The sequence below is a fragment of the Ovis aries genome, chromosome 19, assembly GCF_016772045.2.
Source record: "Ovis aries strain OAR_USU_Benz2616 breed Rambouillet chromosome 19, ARS-UI_Ramb_v3.0, whole genome shotgun sequence".
NCBI lineage: Eukaryota > Metazoa > Chordata > Mammalia > Artiodactyla > Bovidae > Ovis > Ovis aries.
In genome coordinates this window covers 49,643,147-49,665,756 of record NC_056072.1, presented here as the reverse complement: position 1 = coordinate 49,665,756, position 22,610 = coordinate 49,643,147, and the positions used below count along the sequence as shown (strand labels likewise).

At 39.2% G+C, this 22,610-nt stretch overlaps 1 protein-coding gene across 8 annotated transcripts in view; it reads left to right on the top strand.

Moving 5' to 3' along the window:
- DOCK3 (dedicator of cytokinesis 3) overlaps positions 1-22,610 on the top strand; it is a 292,652-nt gene that overhangs the window by 72,523 nt on the left and 197,519 nt on the right. The gene's annotated exons all lie outside the window — the stretch shown is intronic.

The following is a 22,610-nucleotide window of genomic DNA, read 5'->3' as shown; positions in this document are numbered from 1 at the left end:
TGTACAGACTTGATGTACATCTTTCCTGATTTGGAACCAGTCTGTTGTTCCATGTCCAGTTCTAACTGTTGCTTCTTGACCTGCATACAGATTTCTCAACAGGCAGGTAAGGTGGTCTGGTATTCCTATCTCTTGAAGAAGTTTCCACAGTTTGTTATGATCCACACAGTCAAAGGCTTTGGTGTAGTCAATAAAGCAAAAGTAGATGTCTTTCTGGAACTCTCTTGCTTTCTCAATGATCCAATGGATGTTGAAAATTTGTTCTCTGGTTCCTCTGCCTTTTCTAAATCCAGCTTAAACATCTGGAAGTTCACAGTTCATGTACTGTTGAAGCCTGACTTGGAGAATTTTGAGCATTAATTTGCTAGCGTGTGAGATGAGTGCACTTGTTTGGTAGTTTGAACATGCTTTGGCATTGCCTTTCTTTGGGATTGGAATGAAAACTGACCATTTCCAGCCCTGTGGCCACTGCTGAGTTTTCCAAATTTGCTGGCATATTGAGTGCAGCACTTTCACAGCATCCTCTTTCAGGATTTGAAATAGCTCAACTGGAATTCCATCACCTTTACTAGCTTTATTCATAGTGATGCGTCCTAAGGCCAGGATGCCTGGCTCTAGGTGAGTAGGGTAATGGTGACCTCCTTCAAAAGGACTTTTGCAAGGACTGTTATATTCAGTGCCCCTGACCCCATGGCAGGCCACTGCGGACCCATGCCTCAACCGGAGACTCCTAGACACTCACAGGCAATTCTGGTTCAGTCTCTTGTGGGTCACTGCTCCTTTCTTCTGAGTCCAGGTTTTCTTTGTGCCCTCCAAACTGCAGGGAGGAAACACAGCCCCACCAATCAACAGAAAATTGGATTAAAGATTTACTGAGCATGGCCCTGTCCATCAGAGCAAGACCCAGATTCCCATAGCTAGTACCTCCCATCAGGAAGCATCCTTATCCTTATCCATCAGAGAGCAGACAAAATAGAAACCACAATTACAGAAGACTAACCAAACTGATCACTTGGATCAGAGCCCTGTCTCCTCAGTGAAACTGTGAGCCATGTTGTGTAGGGCCACCCAAGACAGATGGATCTTGGTGGAGAGTTCTGACAAAATGTGGTCCACTGGAGAAGGGAATGGCAAACCACTTCAGTATTCTTGCCTTTAGAATCCCATGAACATGGTATGAGAAAGCAAAAAGATATGACACTGGAAAATGAACTCCACAGGTCAGTAGGTGCCCAGTATGCTCCTCGAGAAGAGTGGAGAAACATTTTCAGAAAGAATAAAGAGGCTGAGCCAAAGCAAAAACAACACCCAGTTGTGGCTGTGAGTCATGATGGAAGTAAAATTGATGCTGTAAAGAACAGTATTGCATAGGAGCCTGGAATATTAGGTCCATGAATCAAGGTAAATTGGAAGTGATCAGACAGGAGATGGCAGGAGTGAACATCGACATTTTAGGAATCAGTGAACTAAAATCAGCTGGAATGGGTGAATTTAATTCAGATGACCAGTATATCTACTACTGTGGGCAAGAATCCTGTATCAATGTAACTCGATTATCAGAAGTAGAAAATTTCCATTGTTTCATTAACCCACTGCTACATGTTGAACTAGGAAGATAAAAAAATAAATCTGTTATTTTAACAAATCTCAGCCACTCAGATAATCTAAATTAAATTTGACCCTAACTTAACTTTTTGATAACTATGTAAACACAACCCAGGGCATATCTACCTCAATTGAACAAATCAGTGCTTATTAATTTTCAAACCAGTAAAAGCTTTAAACAGAAGCCACCACTCAAAAATATCCTAATGTTTTGTGGAAGCCTGGATGGGAGAATGTTTAGGGGAGAATGGATACATGTATATGTATCTCTTTGCTCTCCCCCTGAAACTGTCACAGCAACATTGCTAATCAACTATACTCCAATACAAAATCAAAAGTTTAATTAAAAAAAAGAATGCCCTGATTTTTTAAAAAGTTGCTCAACATCACATCATTAGGGAAATGGAGATCAAAAGCTCAATGAGTTATCGCAGCATACCCGTTGGAATGGCTATCATCAGAAAGATAAGAAATAACAAGTGTTGGCAAAGATGTGGAGGACAGGAAACCCCTGTGCATTACTGGTGGGAATATACATTGGTGCAGGCATGGTGGGCAAGAATCCTTTAGAAGAAATAGAGTAGCCCTCATAGTCAACAAAAGAGTCTGAAATGCCGTACTTGGGAGGACTCAAAAACAGCAGAATGATCTCTCTTCATTTCCAAAGCAAACCATTCAATATCACAGTAATCCAAGTCTATGCCCCAACCACTATTGCTGAAGAAATTGAAGTTGAACAGTTCTAGGAAGACCTACAAGACCTTCTAGAACTAACACCAAAAGAAGTTGTCCTTTTCATCATAGGGGACTATAATGCAAAAGTAGGAAGTCAAGAGATACCTGGAGTAACAGGCAAGCTTGGTCTTGGAGTACTAAATGAGGCAGGGCAAAGGTTAACAGTTTTGCTGAGAGAACACACTGGTCATAGCAAACACTCTCTTCCAACGACACAAAAGATGACTCTACACATGGACATCATCAGATGGTCAATACCGAAATCAGATTGATTATATTCTTTGTAGCTGAAGATGGAGAAGCTCTATATAGTCAGCAAAAACAAGACCAGGAGCTGACTGTGGCTCAGATCATGAACTCCTTATTGCAAAATTTAGACTTAAATTGAAGAAAGTAGGGAACATTGCTAGACCATTCAGGTATGACCTAAGTCAAATCCCTTACTATTATACAGTGGGAGTGACAAATAGATTCAAGGGATTAGATCTGATAGAATGTCTGAAGAACTATGGACAGAGGTTTGTAACACTGTCAGTGATCAAAACCATCCCCAGGAAGAGGAAATGCAAAAGGCAAAATAGTGGCCTTACAAATAGCTGAGAAAAGAAGAGAAGTGAAGGGCAAAGTAGAAAAGGAAAGATATATCCATCTGAATGCAGTGTTCCAAAGAATAGCAAGGAGAGATTAAGAAAGCCTTCCGAAGTGATTAATGCAAAGACATAGAGGAAAACAATAGAATGGGAAAGACTAGAGATCTCTTCAAGAAAATTAGAGATACCAAGGGAACATTTCATGCAAAGATGGGCACAAAAGGACAGAAATGGTATGGACCTAACGGAAGCAGAAGATATTAAGAAGAGGTGGCAAGAATACACAGAAGAACTATATAAAAGGGGTCTTAATGACCCAGGTAGCTACTATGATGTAATCTCTCTTCTAGAGCCAGACATCCTGGAGTGTAAAATCATGTGGGCCTTAGGAAGCATCATTATGAACAAAGCTAGTGGAGGTGATGGAATTCCAGTTGAGCTGTTTCAAATTCTGAAAGATGATGCTGTGAAAGTGCTGCACTCAGTATGCCAGCAAATTTGGAAAACTCAGCAGTGGCCACAGGGCTGGAAACGGTCAGTTTTCATTCCAATCCCAAAGAAAGGCAATGCCAAAGGAATGTTCAAACTACCAAACAAGTGCACTCATCTCACATGCTAGCAAATTAATGCTCAGAATTCTCCAAGTCAGGCTTCAACAGTACAGGAACTGTCAACTTCCAGATGTTCAAGCTGGATTTAGAAGAGGCAGAGGAACCAGAGATCAAATTGCCAACATCCATTGGATCATCGAAAAATTGAGAGAGTTCCAGAAAAACATCTACTTCTGCTTTATTGACTATGCTAAAGCCTTTGACTATGTGAATCACAACGAACTGTGGCAAATTCTTCAAGAGATAGGGATACCAGACCACCTTACCTGCCTGTTGAGAAATCTGTATGCAGGTCAAGAAGCAACAGTTGGAACTGGACATGGAACAGCAGACAGACTGGTTCCAAATCAGGAAAGGAGTACGTCAAGTCTGTACATTGTCACCTTGCTTATTTAACTTATATGCAGAGTACGTCATGCAAAATGCCAGCCTTGATGAAGAACAAGCTAGCATCAAGATTGCAGGGAGAGATACCAATGAACTCAGATATGCAGATGACTCCACCCTTACGGCAGAAAGTCAAGAAGAACTAAAGAACCTCTTGATGAAAGGGAAAGAGGGGAGTGAAAAAGCTGGCTTAAAACTCAACATTCAAAAAACTAAGATCATGGCATCTGGTCCCATCACTTCTTGGCAAATAGATGGGGAAACAATGGACATAGTGACAGACTTTATTTTCTTGGGTTCCAAAATCACTTTAGATGGTAACTGCAGCCATGAAATTAGAAGATGCTTCCTCCTTGGAGGAAAAGCTATGACCTAACTAGACAGCATATTAAAAAGCAGAGACATTACTTTCCTGACAAAGGTCTGTTTAGTCAAAGCTATAGTTTTTCCAGTAATCGTGTATGGATGTGAGAGTTGGACTATAAAGAAAGCTGAGCACCAAAGAATTGATGCGTTTGAACTGTGGTGCTGGAGAAGACTCTTGAGAGTCCCTTGGACTGCAAGGAGATCCAACCAGTGAATCCTAAAGGAAATCAGTCCTGAATATTCACTGAAGGGACTGATGCTAAAGCTCTAATACTTTCGCCCCCTGAAGTAGAAATAACTCATTGGAAAAGACCCTGATGCTGAGAAAGATTGAAGGCAGGAGGGGAAGGGGACAACAGAGGATGAGATGGTTGGATGATATCACCATCTCAGTAGATATAAGTTTGAGCAGACTCTCGGAGTTGGTGATGGACAGGGAGGCCTTGTGTGCTGCAGTTGATGGGGTCACAAAGAGTTGGACACCACTGAGCAACTGAACTGATGTTTTGAAAACATACTTGGGGGAAAATGATGAAAATTCACCAAAATATTAATGGAGATTAATTGAGGGGTTAAGATGTTAGATATCTTCTTTTTCTAATCTTTTTTCAGCATCTTGAATTGTCAGTACATATTATTTTGATTGTTAGGAAAAATAACAAAGCTTTCATAAAAAATAATGATACTTTGCAATAATATTACTGATATTCAGTGAGTAATATGTATGTACAGAAGCTTAAGGTAAGAGATGATTTTTCGATGATCCAATGAATGTTGGCAATTTGATCTCTGGTTCCTCTGCCTTTTCTAAATCCAGCTTGAACATCTGGAAGTTCACAGTTCATGTACTGTTGAAGCCTGACTTGGAGAATTTTGAGCATTAATTTGCTAGCATGTGAGATGAGTGGTAGTTTGAACATGCTTTGGCATTGCCTTTCTTTGGGATTGGAATGAAAACTGACCTTTCCTAATTTGCTAATTTTGTCATAGCACGAGCAAATGTATGTTAAATTCTAGGAAAAGGGCTTTGAACTTGGACTGAAATCTTGGTTTTTCACCTTCTATGTTAGTTCTGTTATTAGGTCCTAGTTCTCTGTCCTTGGGGAGGATTACAGTCAGTCCCTATGTGCTTGGGTGCTCAGTGATGTAGACTCTTTTGTGACCTCATGGACTGTAGCCTGCCAGGTTCCTCTGTCCTTAGGATTCTCCAGGGAAGAATACTGGAGTGGGTTGCCATTTTAGCCCCCAGATGTGTGCTAAATTAGCAGTCTGACTCTTGGGCTACAGCTTTTAAGCTATGTAAGAGGGCCTCTTAGGGAAAGGCTTGGAGATGAGCATTTCTGTTCACACCATCTTCTACTGAGCCCTGTGGGAGTGGGGAGGGGAATGGCCACAGCAAATTCTTGCAAGCCCACTAAGAACTATTTCTTTGTTTGCTATAGTCTGGTGGGTCTTGTGGCACAAGCCCTGTTAGCTTTCAGAGCTAGGTATTTTGGGGGTCCATTTCTCAGGTAGAAGTCTTAGAAGGTGAAGTGCCAGATGTGTGGTCCAACCTTTTATTCCTCAAGGAGGAGTTAAGAGTTGTGAGTTTCCTCTCATTTTGTGTCATTGTGCTAGAGGTGGGGTTTGTGTCTTGGCCTTTCTTACCCATTTTAACCTGGACTTTTTCTCATTCACTTGATGTGTATGGGTCTCTCAAGTAATTTCTGGGCTTCTTTTGGAGGAAATTGTTCTGTGTGTAGTGCAGATTTGATGTGTCCCATGGAAATGCATTCAGGACCTTCCCATGTTGCCATCTTTTATCAGAACCCATGTACTTTTGGCCCTGGCTAAAGTATACCAAAGTCTATAATATACCTCCTGTCCTTCAGTGTATATTTTAAATAAAGTATAAAAAAAAAGAAAACGTTAGTGGCTCAGTCGTGTCTGACTCTGCGACCCCATGGATTGTAGCCTGCCAGGCTCCTCTGTCCATGAGATTTTCTAGGCAAGAATACTGGAGTGGGTTGCCATTTCCTTTTCCAGGGGACCTTCCTGACCCAGAGCTCGAACCTGGGTCTCCTACACCGCACGTGGATTCTTTACCATCTGAGCAAAAGAAAGGTAAATGGAAACTCAAGAAAAGTATTCGTCTAACCAAATATATTTTAGGCATGAAGATTTATCTGCTGTGGTTTTAGCTTAGTTTTTTGTTTCACATATTTTCTTTTCTTGCAGATTGCATATGTGTTTTGATGGGTTTCAGTTGATTAGGCAGGAAAAAGAGCTCCAAATATTTGTGGCTGTTGTTGTTTAGTCGCTAAGTCATTTTCGACTCGTTGTGACCCATGGACTGTAACCCACCAGGCTCTTCTGTCCATGAGATTTTCCAGGCAAGAATACTGGAGTGGATTACCATTTCCTTCCCCAGAGGCTCTTCCTGACCCAGGGACTGAACCCTAATCTCCTGCATTCCAGGCAGATTCTTTACCACTGAGCCACCGGGAAAGCCCAGTTAGTTGTTTCAGTTCAGTTCAGTGGGTCAGTCATGTCCAACTCTTTGTGACCCCATGAATTGCAGCACGCCAGGCCTCCCTGTCCATCACCAACTCCTGGAGTTCACTCAGACTCACGTCCATCGAGTCCGTGATGCCATGCAGCCATCTCATCCTGGGTCGTCCCCTTCTCCTCCTGCCCCCAATCCCTCCCAGCATCAGAGTCTTTTCCAATGAGTCAACTCTTCACATGAGGTGGCCAGAGTACTGGAGTTTCAGCCTCAGCATCATTCCTTCCAAAGAAATCCCAGGGTTGATCTCCTTCAGAATGCACTGGTTGGATCTCCTTGCAGTCCAAGGGACTCTCAGGAGTCTTCTCCAGCACCACAGTTCAAAAGCATCAATTCTTCGGCGCTCAGCTTTCTTCACAGTCTAACTCTCACATCCATACATGACCACAGGAAAAACCATAGCCTTGACAAGACGGACCTTTGTTGGCAAAGTAATGTCTCTGCTTTTGAATATGCTATCTAGGTTGGTCATAACTTTTCTCCCAAGGAGTAAGCGTCTTTTCATTTCATGGCTGCAGTCACCATCTGCAGTGATTTTGGAGCCCCAAAAAATAAAGTCTGACACTGTTTCCACTGTTTCCCCATCTATTAGCCATGAAATGATGGGACCAGATGCCATGATCTTCATTTTCTGAATGTTGAGCTTTAAGCCAACTTTTTCAGTTTCCACTTTCACTTTCATCAAGAGGCTTTTCAGTTCTTCTTCACTTTCTGCCATAAGGGTGGTGTCATCTGCATGTCTGAGGTGATTGATATTTCTCCCGGCAATCTTGATTCCAGCTTGTGCTTCTTCCAGTCCAGCGTTTCTCATGATATACTCTGCATAGAAGTTAAATAAGCAGGGTGACAATATACAGCCTTGACGTACTCCTTTTCCTATTTGGAACCAGTCTGTTGTTCCATGTCCAGTTCTAACTCTTGCTTCCTGACCTGCATATAGGTTTCTCAAGAGGCAGGTCAGGTGGTCTGGTATTCCCATCTCTTTCAGAATTGTCCACAGTTTATTGGGATCCACTCAGTCAAAGGCTTTGGCATAGTCAATAAAGCAGAAATAGATGTTTTTCTGGAACTCTCTTGCTTTTTTGATGATCCAGTGGATGCTGGCAATTTGATCTCTGGTTCTTCTGCCTTTTCTAAAACCAGCTTGAACATCTGGGAGTTCACCATTCACGAATTGCTGAAGCCTGGCTTGGAGAATTTTGAGCATTACTTTACTAGTTTGTGAGATGAGTGCAGTTGTGCAGTAGTTTGAGCATTCTTTGGCATTGCCTTTCTTTGGGATTGGAATGAAAACTGACCTTTTCCAGTCCTGTGGCCACTACTGACTTTTCCAAGTTCGCTGGCATATTGAGTGCAGCACTTTCACAGCATCATCTTTCAGGATTTGAAATAGCTCCACTGGAATTCCATCACCTCCACTAGCTTTGTTCATAGTGATGCTTTCTAAGGCCCACTTGACTTCCCATTCCGGGATGTCTGGCTCTAGGTGAGTGATCACACCATCGTGATTATCTTGGTCGTGAAGATCTTTTTTGTATAGTTCTGTGTATTCTTGCCACCTCTTCTTAATATCTTCTGCTTCTGTTAGGTCCATACCATTTCTGTCCTTTATTGAGCCCATCTTTGCATGAAATGTTCCCTTGGTATCTCTAATTTTCTTGAAGAGATCTCTAGTCTTTCTCATTCTATTGTTTTCCTCTATTTGTTTGCATTGATCACTGAGGAAGGCTTTCTTATCTCTCCTTGATATTCTTTGGAACTCTGCATTCAGATGCTTGTATCTTTCCTTTTCTCCTTTGCTTTTTCCTTCTCTTCTTTTCACAGCTATTTGTAAGGCCTCCTCAGACAGCCATTTTGCTTTTTTTGCATTTCTTTTCTATGGGAATGGTCTTGATCCCTGTCTCCTGTACAATGTCACGAACCTCATTCCATAGTTCATCAGGCACTCTGTCTATCAGATCTAGTCCCTTAAATCTATTTCTCACTTCCACTGTATAATCATAAGGGATTTGATTTAGGTCATATCTGAATGGTCTAGTGGTTTTCCCTATTTTCTTCAATTTAAGTCTGAATTTGGCAATAAGGAATTCATGATCTGAGCCACAGTCACCTCCTGGTCTTGTTTTTGTTGACTGTTTAGAGCTTCTCCATCTTTGGCTGCAAAGAATATAATCAGTCTGATTTCAGTGTTGACCATCTGGTGATGTCCATGTGTATTGGAAGAGAGTGTTTGCTATGACCAGTGCATTTTCTTAGCAAAACTATTAGTCTTTGCCCTGCTTCATTCCGTATTCCAAGGCCAAATTTGCCTGTTACTCCTGGTGTTTCTTGACTTCCTGCTTTTGCATTCCAGTCCCCTATAATGAAAAGGACATGTTTTTTTGCTGTTAGTTCTAAAAGGTCTTGTAGGTCTTCATAGAACTGTTCAACTTTAGCTTCTCCAGCGTTACTGATTGGGGCATAGAATTGGATTACTGTGATTATTTGTTCAGGTTGCTTCAAAAGTCACGTCACTGCAGCATGTGAAAGAAAGATTCTATAATATTAAATGTGGATAGGTACAGATTATCATTTAGGACACTTTTCTGTTATGCCTTTCTTAAGGAAGCTGAGTTTGTTATAAAGGAATTAATCAATCCTCACATTATTCCTAAGAGAGCTGGTTAATTTCTGTTTTAATGGCAAGGGAGCTGACATGTAGAGAAGTTAAATTACTTGTCTGTGGTTATTTGTGGAGGTGGAAATAGAATTTTGAGTTTATGACTTGTATAACATGAACGCCAAAATGTTCTTTCAAATAATGCATTTTTGTGTTTTGATGAAAATGCTTTTTGCATTCTAATAAAACACCTAGATTCTAGTCCTGGATAATGTTTAATCCTTGTGACCTATATTCTGAAAAATGACCCCTCTTGTGATGAGTGAGCCTCAAACCACTCTTTTGCCCAGCTCCTTGTGAGTGAATGTTTGTTGTTGGTGGTGCCGTTCAGTCGCTCAGTCGTGTCTGACTCCTTGCGACCCCGTGGACTGCAGCACACCAGGCTTCCCTGTCCTTCATCTCCCAGAGCTTGCTCAAACTCATGTCCATTGAGTCAGTGATGCCATCCAATAGTAAATATTGCTGCCTTTTAATTTATAGATTAACAGGTTGAGTTTAGGTTAAAGGCATTTTCAATTATCACCTTCAAATGAATGAAACTAAATTTTTGAATGGGCTTTTAAGCAGTCATTCTCAGTTTTGTGTCCGTCTTATGAAATCATTCATTTTCCTTAAGAAGGATTTAAATATTTAAAAACAGTTTTATTTGATGAATATTTGGAAAATTTGTAGAGAGTCTAAGAAACGTAATTTTGGTTTGCTTATTTTCTTATGGAAAATTATTGAACTACCAGTCCAAGTATGTTGGTTAAGTAGATCTAATAGAATAAATAGTACCATACGACATATTATGGCTGCCAGTGGCACTTGACATGTATGTGTATGAAACTCATACCTTCCCGTTAAGCTTGAGGAAGGGTTTACTGGCTTATTTAGTGGTGACATTTCGTACTAAGTAGTTGGCTTCATATAGTCACTGTTTAAACATGCCTGCTATTGGCTTGATTTCCCTGGTAAATGATAATAAAATTGTAAGAGATAGCTATTTAATCTATTAATGTTAGACTGTGCTGTGATAATAGATGGATCTGATTTCAAAATATTTTCACTAGGTCTTGAATTAAGAGGGACTTTAAAAAGCTTTGTGTGTGTATATATATATATATATATAATTTAATACCTCCTCCTCTCAGGTGGTATTAACAATACTCTATATTAACACACACACACAAAAACTGACTTTCAAAGAAGAAAGAGCCTGACTTACAGTCACTTGGCTGTTAATGGTGGAGTCTTCAGCTCTACAGAGTACATGTGCCCTCTGTCATATCATGAGACCAATGCCAGAAGTCATACCAAGCTGGTGGCTGATTTAAGGTTAACCGAGGTATGATGTACTTTGAGGTTTTGAAGCTGGAAGAGGTCACTTCTGATAGGAAAAAAGCTGTGTGGCATAGGGAGAATTCTGGAAGACTCCAAATACGGCTTAGCATTAAGATGGGTTCTAGAGGATGGATGGAAGGGAATTCAGCTGGTAGAACCGAGCTGTTCTCCTTGCTTCTGTTTCCTAATCATAGCATCCAGGTAAACATGGCAGTGGGTTGATTTTAAATAGTTTTTATCTGATGTGATCATTTTAGTAGTTTTTATTAATTGGCGAAGGACAAGCACAACTTAGGAACGATCTTCCCCACTTTTTCTTGAATAAAATTATTATGCCGAGAAGAGTTGGGCACAGATATTCAAAAGTGGCACTTGGCTATCTTTAATTGTAATTCAGCGTTTGAAATTGGCCACTGAAATCCCCAAGATGAGGGTATGATTGAGTCTGTGTTGGAGTGATTGTGGCCCCAGTGTGACTGGGTGGCAGCAGCAGAAGTGGTATCTGGCCATTGTAACTTCCCATGGTGCACAGTGGAGGCAACAGTTGTCAAAAGCTGTGCTTATCAAGAGTGTCAGTATCTGCAGGGGCTGCTCCCCTCTCCTTGAGTCCTTGGGGTTCATGCTTCACATTCAGTCTTTATCAGCTTTCTGACTGACATTATAGTCTTGGCTTTGTTTTGTGTTTTTGTGTCAGACAAGCACAGTTCTTTTCTTGTATGGTTTAGTATTTTTATTGGTAATATTTTTTCCATTTCTTAATTTTACCTGGGATATCTGAAGTCTCATGAATGTATGGAATCTGAGCTTCACATGTATAACATTGTTGGAAAGAACATAGTTCTCATAGTTAAATATGCCTGGGTTTAAATCCTGTTTAGGCCACTCACGTGCTCTGTGACCTTGATGTGGATTTATAATTTCTCTGAGTCTCAGTCTCTCCACCTACAGAATAATGAAAACAAAACCTTTTGGATGGTTTTGCTATACAAATTTCATAGTTTATATAAAGTATCCAGTACAGTGATTGGTGGTCAGCGGTAGCAGTTGCTGCTATGCTTACTATTCACTCTAAGTAATGGCTCTGCTGTGTGTGTACTGCTAGTTTCTCCATGCCTCTGTGGATGATGGCACTTGTATTGCAAATTATTATTTCAAATCAATATTTAGTCATTCCCGGGACATTCCCTTTACCCACAGCAGAACCTGCCTTGACTGTGATCCTAACTTTTTACTCAAGACAACTGTTTCTTATTTGCTATGCATCACTTTTTTTTTTTAAGCTGGTTAATTCATCATCCATTGTTCCATTTGTATTTCAGAATTTGTTAATGGACTTTGCAGCATGCTAATGATATTAAATCTATCTGAACCTCAAATTGCCTTTTATAGAAGGTATTTTGGGGAAATATTTGAGATTAGGAAAACATCCATGGTTGGAGAGTAACTCCAATTTAAAAAAAATAAGAAACTTTACTATCCATTGACTAATGTTAGAAGATTGTATTGGTGAGCACAGATATTTAAGAACCACAAATTGTCAAATCTCTATTCCCTGTGTCTTTAGCATAACTCCCTGTATAGTAGGATCTTTTATCTTGTGAGACAGAGTTGAGCTTAATTCATTTTGGCTATTTATGAGATGAAATTGAATAAAAATAAGCATTCTAGTATTTAATTGTTGAAATACAGGTCAAATTTTGGTAATGATTATACCACCACATGCTCGGTTGGAATATTGCAGCTCCAGTGCTTGGCATCCATTTTTCTATTTTATCTCCGTTACAGTCTGTAAATTCAGCAGGAAAGATTGCTTTTCTCCCCTCCCTTTGTTTTGTAGGTTAAGAAGCTGAGGATTAGAGAATTAGAATATCATAACCAAGCTGAGGAAGATAGAGTTTGTCTAGCTGAGGAGACAAAACAGGACTAGAATTTACATGTCTTGCTTTGACTCCAGGTTTTCCATTCTAAGAGATTTAGACTCAATTAAATTGAACAGATTTGAGTACTTGTTAACCATTAATTATAAAGCTTTTTTAATGAAAAAGTTATTTTTTGTTAATCAGTTTTTCATTGTAATGTCTGGATGATACTAATACACAGACAAACTGTAATATTGTTTTGAGCCTTTTTCTTTGATATTTATACATTTATTTCATGTGTTTATATTCTAAGAAAACTTTGATACATGATATTGCAAGTGAATAGCTATTTTTGAATATGGAAACAAACAGAAAGGAAACATTTGTAGCTAGGTATTGATATTGAAATTAATTTTGTTTCAAGTTGATATTTAATATAAAATAACTTTCTTTTTTTAAACTTTTATTTATTTATTTATTTTTAATTTTAAAATCTTTAATTCTTGCATGCGTTCCCAAACATGAACCCCCCTCCCACCTCCCTCCCCATAACATCTCTCTGGGTCATCCCCATGCACCAGCCCCAAGCATGCTGTATCCTGCGTCAGACATAGACTGGTGATTCGATTCTTACATAATAGTATACATGTTAGAATGCCATTGTCCCAAATCATCCCACCCTCTCCCTCTCCCTCTGAGTCCAAAAGTCCGTTATATACATCTGTGTCTTTTTTGCTGTCTTGCATACAGGGTCGTCATTGCCATCTTTCTAAATTCCATATATATGTGTTAGTATACTGTATTGGTGTTTTTCTTTCTGGCTTACTTCACTCTTGAATCAGTTCTGATGAGATGGATGAAACTGGAGCCGATTATACAGAGTGAAGTAAGCCAGAAAGAAAAACACCAATACAGTATAATATAAAATAACTTTCTTTTAAAAACTGATATTTAGTGAACATTAGGTTTCCTCTTACTCTGTTAACCTCCATAATCTAGAATTACCTAGTTGGTTTTGCAAATCTTGGCTGTCCTTATGACTGCCTTATTCTAAAAATTACTCTGCTAATCTGCCGGAACCAAATGCTGGGACACTTTTCCACTGGGTATTACTGTTATAAAAACAGAGTGCCAGTTTGTTTGCTTGTTTGTTTGTTTCCTTTTTCTGAGTATTTACATAGGAATACATTGTTGAAGTAGAACAATGTATTTCAGGGAAGGATTTTTTTTAGACAAATATCATTTCTTTTTACTAAATCTGTGGCTGTCAGGTATTTTAAGGAATGCTTATATGTTGAATACCAGCCAGAATACCAGAATACACCAGATGGATCCTTTCAGGTTTTCATCCAAAAACTTTCTGATATTTGACAGATTGTTTGTATTATTCTCTGTGTCTTTATTAAATTTTAAGTATTTATATTAAAACATAAAACTGAGCAATGTGTTAGGGTAATTCTGTTTCTCATTTGTTCACTGACTTGGTTCATTTAGAAGGAAGGGTTTCTAAATTGCTTAAATTACCTAGTCAAATTATCCATTCCATAATTTCCTCCCTTTATTCTCTTTTAGTCTGTTTGAAAGATTATTTTCAGATTAATGGTGTTTTTTATTTTTGTTTCGGTTTTATGGCCTCTAATTTTTATTAATTTTAAAAAATTTAAGTATATTGATTTACATATTGTGTTAATTTCTGCTGTATAGTAATGTTACACACACACACACGTATACATTCTTTTTAATATTCTTTCCCGTTATGGTTTATTCCAGGACATTGATTGGATATAGTTTCCTGTGCTATCCACTAGGGCCTTGTTGTCCGTCCGTTCTATATGTAATAGTTTGTATCTGCCAACCCCAGATGCCCAGTCCGTCCCGCCCACCTCCCCTTGACAAGCACAAGTCTGTTCTCTATGTCCGTAAGTTTGTTTCAGCTTCATAGGTAGGTTCGTTTGTGCCGTATTTTAGATTCCACGTCGAAGTAACATCATGTTGTATTTGTCTCTCTCTTTCTGACATACTTCAGTTAGTATGATAATCTCTAGTTGCATCCACATTGCTGCCAGTGGCATTATTTTGTTCTTTCCCATGGCTCAGTAGTATTTCATTATATATATGTACCACATCTTTATTCATTTATCTGTGAAAGACATTGACATTGTTTCCTTGTCTTGACTATTGTGAATAGTGCTGCTATGAACATAGGGGTGCATGAATCTTTTTGAGTTGTAGTTTTGCCCAGATTATATGCCCAGGAGTGGAATTGCTGGGTCATATGGCAACTCTATTTTTACCCTTTTGAGGAACCTCCATACTGTTTTCCATAGTGGCTGTACCTACTTACATTTCAACCAACAATGTAGGAGGGTTCCCTTTTCTCCATATCCTCTCAAATTGTTTGTAGAATTTTTTAGTGATGGCCATTCGGACTGGTGTGAGGTGATAGCTCATTGTGGTTTTGATTGGCATTTCTCTAATAGCTGGTGATGTTGAGCACCTTTTCATGTGCCTGTTGATAGCCTCTAATTTTTTTTCCCTTTAGATTCCTCTTCTCTCTGTACCATATCCATTTGCAGTCAGTCTCCACTTCCCCACTCCCATTTTCTTAATATGTCTTTCGAAGTAGAGGTTTTTAAGAAAAATATTTATTTTGTATTAGGTCATTGTGGTTATCTTTTAATTTTGATGTCCAGTTTATCCTTTTTTTTTAATGGCTTGTGTTTTTGGTGTCAATACTTAAGAAATCTTTACCTAACCAAAGGTCAGTCTGTGTTTTCTCCTTAGAGTTACAATTTTAAGCCTGTGTTGAGACCTGTTATCCATTTTTAATTAATTTTGTGTATGACAGAAGTGTAAATTAATCTTTTGTTTGTAGATATGCAGTTGTTCCAGTATCACTTGTTGAAAAGAATTTTGTTAATGTTTTATACTCATGAGGATTACTGTCTTTCTGTAATGTCTGCTTTGGGATCAGGATGATATGGGTCTCATAGAATGAGTGGAAAAGTATTTATTCCTCTTTCTGGAAGAATTCATGTAGAATTTATATTATGTTTTCCTGGAAGTATTCATGTGGAATTACATTAATTTTCCTTTAATATTCATTAAAATTTACCAGTGAAGCAAAAAAAAGAATATTATTTCCTCCATTCAGGGGAAGGTTTTGAACTCTTAATCCTGTTCCCTTGTCTATCTTTATGCCAATACCACATTGTCTTGATTATTATAATTTTACAGTAAATTTTGCAATTGAGAAGTTTGAGTCCTTTAACTGTTTTCTTTTCCAAAATTGTTTTGGCAGTTCTGAGTCCTTTGCATTCCCTTGTAACTCTCATATTCAGAACCTAGAAAAGAACAATGAATTTTTTCACAGGTTTTTGTTAACTAGAATTTTATATGAGATATGCTATGCTATTGTTTTCATACTCTTGACCATCAAAGTAATGATATTTACTGACAGTTTATCCATAGATTTTTTTATCCATAGATTTTTTTTGTTGTCTCAACTTATAAGTGGAGTTTTTTTTTTTTTGTATTTATGTGTAGCCACCAAATAATAGAATCAGAGATATATTCAGGTGGAAAACAATAAAACCATGCACATCATTGATGTAAATATGTAATTTAACCTGTGTGTTCATGTGATCAGATTTTATTCGGTGAGGATACAAGGAAAATGATGATTTAAAGAAAAGTGTGAATGAAAATTGAAACCAACTTTTACAAATGAAATTGATGGTAGTGTCATGTGTTACTGTTTACAGTGGGTAAGCTTGCTATACATTTTAATTGCACCTACTGTTTGCAGTTATAACATACATAGTCCTTGCCCTTAGGAAGCCCACACTCTTACTAGATGGACCAGCATGCAGCTAGTAGTGCTATGTGATGCATGCTGTTTAAAAAAGATATGGAAAAGCGTCAGGGAAAGAAGAGAGAGGTTGGAGGGGCCACTTACCTGTGTCTGGAGGTGATAAAGAAGAATACCAAAAGGAGCAGAACCGTGAGCTTTCTCGTAGATAGAATTCTGGCTAGTGGAGAAGACGGGTAGTTTTCCGCAGAAGGAGCATGACATAAGAATGAAAAAATGCATGGACACTCAGAAGATACCATTGTAGATGATTATGGCATAATCCTGAAGGGAGAAAAAGAAGCTAACCATTCTGTTTAGATTTTCTGTCAGGAATGGACTCTCTCAGTTATTACATTAAATAATGGAAGTTTATTACACAGGAACCCAGTAAAATAAACAGTGTTCAGGTCTCAAAAAGATTGGGAGTTTGGGATTGGTTCTCCATCCAGAGTGATTCTAGATTAGGTTTAAATACTGGAGTTCCCTCAAGGCTCAGTCCCATACTCCCTTTTCTTTTCATTCTTCCTAGGTCAGACCCACAGCTTCAGTATGTATTTATTGAACTGTATCTCTGGCCTTGACTTCTCTCCGCCTTTCAGACCAATATATCCCACTGCCTACCTGCCACCTTTAAATATAATAAAGCAGAGGTCTTATAATCTGTCTTACAATTCAGATGCTTGTTTATTGTTTGGAAATTTCATTTGTGGAGATATTTTAAGGCCTAGGATAAAAGAGCCTTCCTCTGGAGAAAGTGTGCATTTACATCCGCTATCTCTAGGAATACTAGTATGGAGTCATTTTCAACAAAACTAAAATTGAGGTTTTCTAGATAGTATCAGTGGTGCACACTGAACATCAAATTTACAGAAAGGAACTGTAGTGGTGGTTACAACCTAGTCCATCTCCTCAGCACTAGATCATCTCCTCAGACCCATAGGGTAATATGATTCACTTGTAGGTTTCCTGTATCTGGAGTATAGCCCTTTGCAGTACTAGCTTAATGTGGGAGTTTCTCTGATTAGATTCTCCACTTGGGTGAGCTCTCATATCTGTCCCTGTAGCCCCAAGAGGCCATCAGACAGTGATTTTGTCTAGATTAGCTTTGCTCTTAGGGGAAAAAGCAGTTTAGGTCATTTAGTTTCTTTCTCTGGGTTTTTTATTCCTTTCAGAATTTGGCTTAATAATTCCTTACCATATTGTTGGCTCTCTGATGCTTTTAAGAAACTGGGTTTTTGAAATATTTTATGTAGTACTTTTTAGATATTTTTAGCAAGACGATTTAAATAATTTGGTCTTGAATAACTGGAAATGGAAATCTTCCTACTTATCTCCCTTCGATCGTTTCAAGGCATTTCAAACCTGGCACTTACTTCCAAAATAAGACTCTGCCGGCCTCCTTTGCTCTTCCAGCTTGATCTTTTCCCAGTGCTTACCGGCTTATTCATGCACATGACAAATCCATGTGAACTCATCACCTCATTCTCTACCCTTTATTAAATATTTCTTTAATCTCTCCACCTCCATTGCTTCCATCCTGATCCACATATCTCTCTGCAATACAACTGTGGTAGAAACTACTCCTCCGTTTTAGGCTTCTATAGTCTGTCCTTCAAACTATAGCTGAAATGACCTTTTAAAATTGATGTGATCATGCCATTGCTGTGCTTAAGATCTTTTAATGGCTTCCCATAACTTTCAGAAAAAACACCCAAATCCTTGGTATTGTTGACCACGCCCTGTAGGGTTTGATTTGTGCTGCCTCAGCCACAGGGTCTTGGTAGTAGTCTATAATACATGACTAGAAAAGGCTACTAGTCCCAGGTTATGAAGTTGCTTTTTATTGTTTGAGGCTGTGAGGAGCCACAACTTTTTTTTTTTAACCAATGGAAGGATATAATTATATCTGCTTTTGCAGCCTTGATGGTGGAGTGGAATGAAGTGCAAGGCTGAGGAATCAGTGATAAGGAGAAACAGTGAGAGCTTGAGCCAGGAGAAAGGCAGAGAATGCAGGAGATGCATGCATGAAAGCTTTTAGAAATAGAGTTAGTGAGATCCAGTGACTAACCATATGTGGTTGTTAAAGGCAAAGGAGAAATCATAGAAAATTGTAATACACTTTCATGTGTAAATTTATCAGGCAGTTACTATATATTGGACACTGTTATAAAAATTTAGCATAGTCTGTTTTTCCTCACAGTCATCTTATGGGATAGGTATTATTTATATCCTCAGTTTTTCAGTAAAGGAAACATTGAGATAGAGAGATGACTTTGCCCATTTCAAGTAGCTATTGTACGACTAAGATTCCAAACCTTTCTCTTACTCGAGTAATCCAGTGGGCAATAGTTGTGTTATCTAAGGTATAAAACATAAGATGGGGGCAGATTTTGAGGAGCAGATCTGTATATGTATGAAAATGAGGAAGAAAGTGGAAAAATAGAAGATGCGTTTATTTCTGGATACCCAGGAGTAGATCTGCCCCCCCAAATGGGAATGTGGTATGGATTTCCAAAGGGAGGATGTAATTGGAGAATGAGGTTGTGTAGTCATCAACCAATGTTTAGAGCCATGGATGGGCCCAAGATTACCTGAGGAGAAAATGTGACCTTGTGTCAGAGTTCAGAGACTTTGTCTGAGGCCTTGTGTGACCTTATATGAGGGTTTAATTACATAACATGTGCTTTGGAGAAGGAAATGGCACCACACTCCAGTGTTCTTGCCTGGAGAATCCCAGGGACAGAGAAGCCTGGTGGGCCTCAGTCCATGGGGTCGCTAAGAGTTGGACACGACTGAGCGACTTCACTTTCACTTTTCACTTTCATGCATTGGGGAAGGAAATGGCAACCCACTCCAGTGTTCTTGCCTGGAGAATCCCAGGGACGGGGGAGCCTGGTGGGCTGCCAACTATGGGGTCGCACAGAGTCGGACATGACTCAAGTGACTTAGCAGCAGCAGCAGCAAGGAGCACTTGGCACAATGCCTGGAGCATTTTCAGTGATCAGTGTTATCTATTATAATTATTATTTTGTAGCATAAATAGAGAATACAGATGAGAATGCAACAGAGTTTTTGACATTTTATTAAACATATAAAGCATGATTTTCTTAAATTGAATTTTGGTATTAGATGTGTTGTGAAAGGTCAAACATTCTATAGGAGATAAGTAAGTCTATATTCCTGAAATAGCAAAAAGTGTTTGGATTCTCATCAGTTTTATTTTTTATGTAGTGTTTTGTATTGATGTACATCACTGTGGCTGTCACTTTAAAAAAATATTCTCAGTAGGAGAAATATGTTTCTTCAGGTGATTAAATTCATTTGGAAAAGTCAGCTGATTTAAATAACTCTGACATTTGTAATAAAGAAACTAAGCAATAATTGTCTGGCAGAGGAGTGACTGCTGTTGGTTTTTGTCTCTTTAAACAAATTGAGATATGAATTTTTTTAGCAGTTTAATCAATGTCGTCTACAAAGCCTACTTAATATTTAATGAGGCGCAGTCTTCAGCAGCAAGGCGCTGCAGTGTCAGTGGTGTACTGAGCTGCTGGTTATCACTCGCATGGCTGAAGGGGTGGAGGCCAGGTTACCAAAGAAACTACCAGAGAGCTACAGCATGAGGCCTGCAGTTAGAAGACATGAAGGCGTGTTTTTAGGGCTCCATGAAGCAAATAGGGTGGCTAAGCCGTCTATGACTGTGAAGCAACAGCAGGAAAGAAACCATCAGGTCTGCAGCAAAAAAATTTGTCATCAGCCATCATTTGTTGCACTCCTGCTCCTCCAAGGTCTGCATTTTGCAGTTGAGGGAAAGGAATAGAATGGAGTGTGGAGAAGGCACTTAAAGTATAAAATATGGCCCCAGACCTCCAAGTACTTTTAGACTTTGGAGAAGGGAAGATAAATAAAAGAGGTGATAAAGACCAGTAAAGACGATTGCTACTCCTTAATGAGTAGTAAAGATCGTGAGTACTGTGGGTCTTGAATGTTAAGAGAGATCAACCAATTTCTCCACTTCTGAGGATCACTTCAGGAAGGATGCTCAGGAAGAGGAAGTACATTTGAAAAATAAGAAGATTGCAAGAAAGTAGGAGCTAATAGGAAGAAGTGTTCTGACCTAGAAAAATTGGGCAGTGTCATAATGCCATCCATGCATTAGTCCTGTTTATAGGTTAGTCACTTTATTTAGACGTTAATCTCTCATTAAGAGTTGTGAGACAGCAAAAGAGACACAGATGTATAGAACACTCTTTTGGACTCTGTGGGAGAGGGAGACGGTGGGATGATTTGGGAGAACAGCATGGAAACGTATAATATCATATATGAAATGAATCTCCAGTCCAAGTTTGATGCATGATACAGGATGCTTGGGGCTGGTGCACTGGGATGACCCAGAGGGATGGTATGGGGAGGGGAGGTGGGAGGGGGGTTCAAGATGGGGAACACATACACACCCGTGGTGAATTCATGTTGATGTGTGGCAAAACCAATACAATATTGTAAAGTAATTAGCCTCCAATTAAAATAAATAAATTTATATTTTTAAAAAAGTTGTTGAATTCCTGTTTGCAAGTCACTGTTTGGACTTTTGTGATAATCATTTCCTTTCTCTTTTTCTCTACAATTTTCTTCCTATGTGAAGTCTTTGAGGGCTTTTCATTCATTCATTCATTCCAGAAAGATTAATCACTTATTAATTGTCATACCTTGTTACAGGTTCTAGAGCTGCAGCAGTAAATGAAGTAGATATAATTAATACCTGCCTTTTTGAACTTTGCAGCCTAGTATATTTTATGATTAATTTTATTAAAATACCTCTCAGAACCTAGAAGATTTTTTAGGTGGCATCATATCTATCCATCACCAACTCAATGGACATGAGTTTGAGCAAACTCTGGGAGATAGTGAAGGACAGGGAGGCTTGGTGTGCTGCAGTCTGTGGGGTCACAAAGAGTCAGACAGGACTGAGCGACTGAGCAATGACAACAATCATATCTATAGGTTATTAATAAAGTTTTTTCTGCTGTGTCTCATTCTTTTATTCATTTTATCAGATATTTATTTTGTACTTGAACTGCATTAAACCTTAGAATTCGGTTCAGTTCAGTCGCTCACTCGTGTCTGACTCTTTGCAACCCGATGAATCGCAGCACACCAGGCCTCCCTGTCTATCACCAACTCCCGGAGTTCACTCAGACTCACGTCCATGGAGTCAGTGATGCCATCCAGCCATCTCATCCTCTGTCATCCCCTTCTCCTCCTGCCCCCAATCCCTCCCAGCATCAGAGTCTTTTCCAATGAGTCAGCTCTTCGCATGAGGTGGCCAAAGTATTGGAGTTTCAGCTTTAGCATCATTCCCTCCAAAGAAATCCCAGGGCTGATTTCCTTCAGAATGGACTGGTTGGATCTCCTTGCAGTCCAAGGGACTCTCAAGAGTCTTCTCCAACACCACAGTTCAAAAGCATCAATTCTTCGGCGCTCAGCCTTCTTTACAGTCCAACTCTCACATCCATATATGACCACAGGAAAAACCATAGCCTTGACTAGACGGACCTTAGTCGGCAAAGTAATGTCTCTGCTTTTGAATATGCTATCTAGGTTGGTCATAACTTTTCTTCCAAGGAGTAAGTGTCTTTTCATTTCATGGCTACAGTCACCATCTGCAGTGATTTTGGAGCCCAAAAATATAAAGTCTGACACCGATTTCCACTGTTTTCCCATCTATTTCCCATGAAGTGATGGGACTGGATGCCATGATCTTCGTTTTCTGAATGTTGAGCTTTAAGCCAACTTTTTCACTCTCCTCTTTCACTTTCATCAAGAGGCTTTTCAGTTCTTCACTTTCTGCCATAAGGGTGGTGTCATCTGCATGTCTGAGGTGATTGATATTTCTCCCGGCAATCTTGACTCCAGCTTGTGCTTCTTCCAGTCCAGCGTTTCTCATGATGTACTCTGCATATAGGTTAAATAAGCAGGGTGACAATATACAGCCTTGACATACTCCTTTTCCTATTTGGAACCAGTCTGTTGTTCCATGTCCAGTTCTAACTGCTGCTTCCTGACCTGCATACAGATTTCTC